Here is an 8,009-nt window from a genome sequence, read left to right on the forward strand (position 1 = left end):
TAAAAAAATCCCACTTCCTGGATGGATTTTTCTCAGATTTTTGCCTGCCATTTCAGTTCTGTTGTACTCACAGACATTATTATAACAGTTTTAGAAACTTCAGAGAGTTTTCTATCCTAATATACTAATTATATGCATAGCCTAGCTTCTGGGCCTGAGTAGCAGGCAGTTTACTTTGGGCCCGCTTTTCACACGGAGGTGAAAATAGTGCCCCCCTACCCCTTGTGAGGTTAATGCGTTTGGGCCAATCTGTTAGGGGTGGTATACAGAAGACAGCCCTATTTGGTAAAAGACCAAGTCCATATTATGGCAAGAACAGCTCAAATAAGCAAAGAGAAACGACAGTCCATCATTACTTTAAGACATGAAGGTCGGTCAGTTCAGAAAATTAAGAACTTTGAAAGTTTCTTCAAGAGCAGTCGCAAAAACCATCAAGCGCTATGACGAAACTAGCTCTCATGAGGACCGCCACAGGAAAGGAAGACCCAGAGTTACCTCTGCTGCAGAGTTCATTAGAGGTAACTGCACCTCAGGTTGCAGCCCAAATAAATGCTTCACAGAGTTCAAGTAACAGACACATCTCAACATCAACTGTTCAGAGGAGACCGTGTGAATCAGGTCTTCATGGTCCAATTGCTGCATCCTGGACACACATACACTTATTTGACTTTCGTGACACACTACAGCCATTACATAAAGGTGTTGGACCAGAACCAGAACCAAGACACAGGACACACTGCACCCATACATGTGTTAGACCAGAACCAAGACAGGACACACTGCACCCATACAGGTGTTAGACCAGAACCAGAACCAAGACAGGACACACTGCACCCATACAGGTTTTAGACCAGAACCAGAACCAAGCCAGGACACACTGCAGCCATTACATAAAGGTGTTAGACCAGAACCAAGACAGGACACAGGGCAGTAATCGGAACTCACTCAACTTTTGTCATCTTTAGTACCCTGAACTCGGTAACTTTAACCAGTCTGTAAGTTCTATGTAGAGAGAGAGAGAGAGACTGGCAAAGAGAGGGGGAGGATTGAGAAAACAGATGGGGAGAGATGGTGAGGGAGAGCGTGAGAGATGATGGAGGAGAATGAGGTGGCGATGATCTGCATTATTTAAACTTGATGAAATATTCACCAAGTCAAGATGGTGGAGAAACAACCACTTAAGTCTCCAGTTTGGTTTAGTTCTCTCTCTGTGGGAACGCGTGTTAAGTTGCACAACTGCCTCAGACGGGGCTGCTCTCTGACGGGTTTAGAAAAGTGTTAACGAGGGAAAAAAAACCTTCCTCCACACGTTGAGGTGGAGAGAGAGGTGGGGAGAGGTGGGAGAGAGGTGGGGAGAGGTGGAGAGAGAGGTGGGAGAGAGGTGGAGAGAGAGGAGAGGTGGAGAGAAGGTGGGAGGTGGAGAGAGGGGAGAGGTGGAGAGAGAGGTGGGTTAAGGTGGAGAGAGAGGTGGGTTAAGGTGGAGAGAGAGGTGGAGAGAGAGGTTAAGGTAAAGGTGGGTTAAGGTGATGAAATATGGAGAGAGAGGTGGGTTGAGGTGGAAGTCAAGATGGTGGAGAAGGTGGGTTGAGTGCAGGTTGAGAGAGAGAGGTGGGTTGAGGTGGACCAGGTGGGTTGAGGTAAGTTGAGGTCCAGTTGAGGTTGGTTTAGTTGAGGTGGAGAGAGGTGGGTTGAGGTGGGAGAGAGGTGGGTTGAACGAGGTGGGTTGAGGTGGGCTGAGGTGAGAGAGACTGGTTAGGTGGAGAGAGAGGTGGGTTGAGGTGGAGAGAGGTGGGTTGAGAGAGGTGGGGAGGTGAGAGAGAGAGGTGGGTTGAAAAGAGGTGGGTTGAGGTGGGAGAGAGGTGGGTTGAGGTGGAAAGAGGTGGGTTGAGGTTGGGTTGAGGTGGAGAGAGAGGTCCACAGGTGGGTTGAGGTGGAGAGAGAGGTTGAGGGGGAGAGGTGTTGAGAGTGGGTTGAGGTGGGAGAGAGGTGGGTTGAGGTGGAGAGAGGTGGGTTAAGGTGGGTTAAGGTGGGGAGGTGGGTTGAGGTGGAAAGGTGGGTTGAGGTGGAGAGAGAGGTGGGTTGAGGTGGAGAGAGGTGGGTTTAAGGTGGAGAGAGAGAGGTGGGTTAAGGTGGAGAGAGAGGTGGGTTGAGGTGGAGGAGTGTTGAGAGAGAGGTGGGTTAAGGTTAGAGGTGGGAGAGGTGGGTTAAGGTGGAAAAGATGGAGAGGTGGAGAGAGGTGGGTTAAGGTGGAGAGGTGGGAGGTGGAGAGAGAGGTGGGGGAGAGGTGGAGAGAGGAGGTGGGGAGAGGTGGGGTGGAAGAGGTGGGGTGGTGAGAGAGGTGGGTTAAGGTGGAGAGAGAGGTGGGTTAAGGTGGAGAGAGAGGTGGGTTAAGGTGGAGAGGTGGAGAGGTGGGGAGGTGGGAGAGAGGTGGAGAGAGGTGGGTTGAGAGAGGTGGGTTAAGGTGGAGAGAGAGGTGGGTTAAGGGGTTGAGGTGGAGAGAGGTTGGAGAGAGAGGTGGGTTGAGGTGGAGAGAGAGAGGTGGGAGAGAGGTGGGTTGAGGAGAGAGGTGGGAGGTGGGAGAGGTGGAGAGAGGTGGGTTTGAGGTGGGGAGAGGTGGTTGAGAGAGAGGTGGGTTAAGGTTGGAGAGAGGTGGAGGTGGGAGGTGGAGAGGTGGGTGGGAGAGAGGTGGGTTAAGGTGGAGAGAGAGGTGTTAAGGTTGGTTAAGGTGGAGAGAGGTGGGTTAAGGTGAGGTGGGAGGTGGAGAAAGGTGGGTTGAGGTGGAGAGAGGTGGGGTGGGTTGGGAGGTGGAGAGAGGTGGGGAGGTAAGGTGGAGAGAGGTGGGTTAAGGTGGAGAGAGATGGGTTAAGGTGGGAGAGGTGGAGAGGTGGAGAGAGGTGGAGAGAGAGGTGGGAGGTGGGTTAAGGTGGAGAGGTTAAGGTGGGTTAAGGTGGAGAGAGAGGAGGTGGGTTAAGGTGGAGAGAGAGGTGGGGGAGAGGTGGGTTGAGAGAGAGTGGGTTAAGGTGGGAGAGACAGGTGGGTTAAGGTGGAGAGAGAGGTGGGTTAAGGTGGAGAGAGAGGTGGGGAGAGGTGGGTTAAGGTGGAGAGAGAGGTTAAGGAGAGAGAGGTGGGAGAGAGAGGTGGGTTGAGGGGAGAGAGGTGGGAGAGAGGTGGGTTGGGGAGGTGGGTTGAGGTGAGAGAGAGGTGGGTTAAGGTGAGGTGGGTTAAGGTGGGGGAGAGAGAGGTGGGTTGAGGTGGAGAGAGAGGTGGGTTTGTTAAGGTGGAGAGAGGTGGGTTGAGAGGTGGGTTGAGGTGACGAGAGGTGGAGAAAGAGGTGGGTTGAGGTGAGAGAGAGGTGGGTTGAGGTAAGAGAGGTGGGGGTTGAGGTGGAGAGAGGTGGGTTAAGGTGGAGAGAGGTGGGAGGTGGGGAAAGAGAGGTGGGTAAGGTGAGGTGGGTTGAGTGGGAGAGAGGTGGGTTGGGTGGAGAGAGGTGGGTTGAGGTGGAGAGAGGTGGGTTAAGGTGAGGTGGAGAGAGAGGTGGGTTAAGGTGAGAGAGATGGGTTGAGAGAGAGAGGTGGGGGTTGGGAGTTGGAGAGAGGTGGGTTGAGGTGAGTTGGGTTGAGGTGAGTTGGGTTGGAGAGAGTTGGGTTCATATTTAATAACTTTGATAGGAGAGGTGGAGAAAGAGGTGGGTTGAGGTGGAGAGAGGTGGGTTAAGGTGGAAGAGAGGTGGGTTGAGGTGGAGGTAGAGAGAGGTGGGTTGAGGTTTGGGTTAATAACTTTGATAGGTTAGTGGTTTAATCATATTTAATAAGAGAGGGGTGGGGAGAGGTTTAATCATATTTGTAGATGGAGGTGGGTTAAGGTGGAGAGAGGTTTAATCATATTTAATAAGAGGTGGATTTGATAGTGGGTGAGATGGAGGTTTAGATAGGAGATAGGTTTAGGTTGGAGGTGGGATTTAATCATATTTAATAACTTTGATAGGTAGATGGAGGTTTAATCATATTTAGGAGGTTTAATCATATTTAATAACTTTGATAGGTAGATGGAGGTTTAATCATATTTAGGTGGTTTAATCATATTTAATAACTTTGATAGGTAGATGGAGGTTTAATCATATTTAGGTGGTTTAATCATATTTAATAACTTTGATAGGTAGATGGAGGTTTAATCATATTTAGGTGGTTTAATCATATTTAATAACTTTGATAGGTAGATGGAGGTTTAATCATATTTAGGAGGTTTAATCATATTTAATAACTTTGATAGGTAGATGGAGGTTTAATCATATTTAGGAGGTTTAATCATATTTAATAACTTTGATAGGTAGATGGAGGTTTAATCATATTTAGGAGGTTTAATCATATTTAATAACTTTGATAGGTAGATGGAGGTTTAATCATATTTAGGAGGTTTAATCATACTTTTTAGATGGAGGTTTAATCATATTTAGGAGGTTTTAATTTAACTTTGATAGGTAGATGGAGGTTTAATCATATTTAGGAGGTTTAATCATATTTAATAACTTTGATAGGTAGATGGAGGTTTTATTTAGGAGGTTTAATCATATTTAATAACTTTGATAGGTAGATGGAGGTTTAATCATATTTAGGAGGTTTAATCATATTTAATAACTTTGATAGGTAGATGGATTTAGGGAGGTTTAATCATATTTAGGTAGAGGTTTAATCATATTTAATAACTTTGATAGGTAGATGGAGGTTTAATCATATTTAGGAGGTTTAATCATATTTAATAACTTTGATAGGTAGATGGAGGTTTAATCATATTTAATAACTTTGATAACTTTGATAGGTAGATGGAGGTTTAATCATATTTAATAACTTTGATAGGTAGATGGAGGAGGTTTAATCATATTTAATAACTTTGATAGGTAGATGGAGGTTTAATCATATTTAATAACGTTTTAGATTTGGAGGTTTAATCATATTTAATAACTTTGATAGGTAGATGGAGGTTTAATCATATTTAGGAGGTTTAATCATATTTAATAACTTTGATAGGTAGATGGATAGACAGGAGGTTTAATAGTAACTTAACATTAGTATTAAGTAGTGGTCAGATATTAAATAAACATTCCATCTAACCATGAGGAAGAGTGTGTAGAAATATATCACATTTACGGACAGAAACTGAATTGAACTGGATTATATAATATCCACAGAATAAATTGATGTGTATTAATAAGTGTGTGTGTGTGTGTGGTTTCCCAGGTGGAGTTTGAGGATGGTTCCCAGGTGGTAGCTAAGCGAGAGGATGTCTATACTCTGGATGAAGACCTTCCCAAAAAGGTGAAAGGGCGACTCGTAAGTATTGTACTCGCTAAACATCTACTGGCCTGTGTGGTCCTGTATTGTTTATAGTGTGATATGATGCTATTATACACTACGTGACCAAAAGTATGTGGACAGATAGAGATATATATACTATACTAGACTGTATAGACTCTGATCTATATACTATAATAGACTGACTGTATGGACTCTGATCTATACTACTATACTAGACTGACTGTATATACTATACTAGACTGACTATGGACTCGGATCTATATACTATACTAGACTGACTGTATATACTATACTAGACTGACTGTATCTACTAGACTGACTGTATGGATCTATATACTAGACTAGACTCTATCTACTATACTAGACTGACTGTATCTACTATACTAGACTGACTGTATGGACTCTATCTATACTACTATACTAGTATCTACTATACTGACTGACTATGGACTGATCTATATACTATACTAGACTGACTGTATCTACTATACTAGACTGACTGTATCTACTATACTAGACTGACTGTATGGACTCTGATCTATATACTATACTGACTGTATCTACTATACTAGACTGACTGTATGGACTCTGATCTATACTACTATACTAGACTGACTGTATATACTATACTAGACTGACTATGGACTCTGATCTATATACTATACTTGACTCACTGTATGGACTGATCTACAGTGGGGCAAAAAAGTATTTAGTCAGCCACCAATTGTGCAAGTTCTCCCACTTAAAAAGATGAGAGAGGCCTGTGATTTTCATCATAGGTACACTTCAACTATGACAGACAAAATGAGAAGAAAAAAAATCCAGAACATCACATGGTAGGATTTTTTATGAATTTATTTGCAAATTATGGTGGAAAATAAGTATTTGGTCACCTACAAACAAGCAAGATTTCTGGCTCTCACAGACCTGTAACTTCTTCTTTAAGAGGCTCCTCTGTCCTCCACTCGTTACCTGTATTAATGGCACCTGTTTGAACTTGTTATCAGTATAAAAGACACCTGTCCACAACCTTAAACAGTCACACTCCAAACTCCACTAAGGCCAAGACCAAAGAGCTGTCAAAGGACACCATACTAGACTGGCTGTATGGACTCTGATCTATATACTATACTAGACTGACTGTATATACTATACTACTATACTAGACTGACTGTATGGACTCTGATCTATATACTATACTAGACTGACTGGATCTACTATACTAGACTGACTGTATGGACTCTGATATATATACTATACTAGACTCACTATACTACTACACTAGACTGACTGTATCTACTATACTAGACTGACTGTATGGACTCTGATCTATATACTATACTAGACTCACTATACTACTGTACTAGACTGACTGTATCTACTATACTAGACTGACTGTATCTACTAGACTAGACTGACTGTATCGACTCTGATCTATGTACCACATTTGTACCTGTATGTTTATCTCCTTCTCTCCTCCCTCTCCTTCTCTCTTCCCTCTCCTTCTCTCCTCCCTCTCCTTCTCTCCCCTCTCTCTCCTCCCTCTTCTCCCTCTCCTTCTCTCCTCCCTCTCCTTCTCTCCTCTCTCTCCTTCCTCCCCTTCCTCTCCTTCCTCGCCTCCCTCTCCTTCCTCTCCTCCTTCTCTCCTTCCTCCTCCTTCCTTCTCCCTCTTCTCCCTCTCCTTCTCTCCTCCCTCTCCTTCTATCCTCTCTCCTTCTCTCCTCCCTCGCCTTCTCTCCTTCCTCTCCTCCTTCCTCTCCTTCCTCTCCTCCTTCTCTCCTTCCTCCCTCTCCTCTCTCCCCTCCTCCTCTCCTCCCTCTCCTCTCTCTCCTTCCTCTCTCTCCTCCCTCTCCTTCTTCTCCTTCCTCTTCTCCCTCTCCTCTCTCTCCTTCTCTCCTCCCTCTCCTTCTCTCCCTCTCTCCTCTCCCTCTCCTTCTCTCCCTCTCTCCTCCCTCTCCTTCTCTCCTCCATCTCCTTCTCTCCAGTCAACGGCATCCAGCATGCGTTTCCAGGACGCCTTCTTCACGACCCAGGGAGAGAGGAAGAGACAGAGAACGCCCAACTCCCGTTTCCAGAAAGACTATGTGGCCCTCCCAGGCCTCCTTACCGCCAGCCAGAGCACATGGGAACCCCGCAGCCCTAAAGGGAAATGATAGAGGGGTGGATGGAGTGATGACAAATGAATGCACTGATGTATGGGTGTAGCTGTGGATGTGAAGGTGTGTGTGTGTGTGTCGGGGGTAGGGGGGCTGGACGGAGGACAATTTTGATTGGACTGTATTGTCCTGAAGAAAGGTTATCATGCGTTGTGGTGGTTACCCAGTGCTTTCTCATAAGTCGGGGAATTCAAAACAACAATTTGTCACCTGATGAGTTTTTTTTTTTTAATAATAAATGACAAAAACACGTTTTTCTTTTCTGTATATTTACAAAAACAAACCGAGCTTCTTATTTTTCTTCTTTCTAAACAAGCCTACAATACAGTAGCGTTTTGGAATCTGTTGTATCTATATGAGGATTTGGAATCTGTTGTATCTACATGAGGATTTGGAATCTTTCTGTATCTACATGAGGATTTATTTTTAATATGAATGCATCCCCAGTCCCAGCCTGTGTCCCAAATGACACCATATTCCCTATATACTGGGCCCTGGTTAAAAGTAGTGCACTTCTATAAGGGAATAGGGTGCTATTTGG

The 8,009-nt window shown here is 44.8% G+C and overlaps 1 long non-coding RNA gene and 1 pseudogene across 1 annotated transcript; both read left to right on the plus strand.

Annotated features, from left to right (window-relative positions):
- Nucleotides 1-7,518, plus strand: part of LOC121843330 — a 22,227-nt pseudogene extending 14,709 nt beyond the window's left edge.
- Nucleotides 4,309-4,749, plus strand: LOC121843331. The gene is made up of 3 exons (XR_006081496.1): nt 4,309-4,412; nt 4,559-4,643; nt 4,712-4,749. It is a non-coding gene; the product is annotated as an uncharacterized LOC121843331 (long non-coding RNA).
- Nucleotides 7,519-8,009: the final 491 nt, after the last annotated feature.

Source organism: Oncorhynchus tshawytscha, unplaced genomic scaffold (assembly GCF_018296145.1).
Source record: "Oncorhynchus tshawytscha isolate Ot180627B unplaced genomic scaffold, Otsh_v2.0 Un_contig_5032_pilon_pilon, whole genome shotgun sequence".
Lineage (NCBI taxonomy): Eukaryota > Metazoa > Chordata > Actinopteri > Salmoniformes > Salmonidae > Oncorhynchus > Oncorhynchus tshawytscha.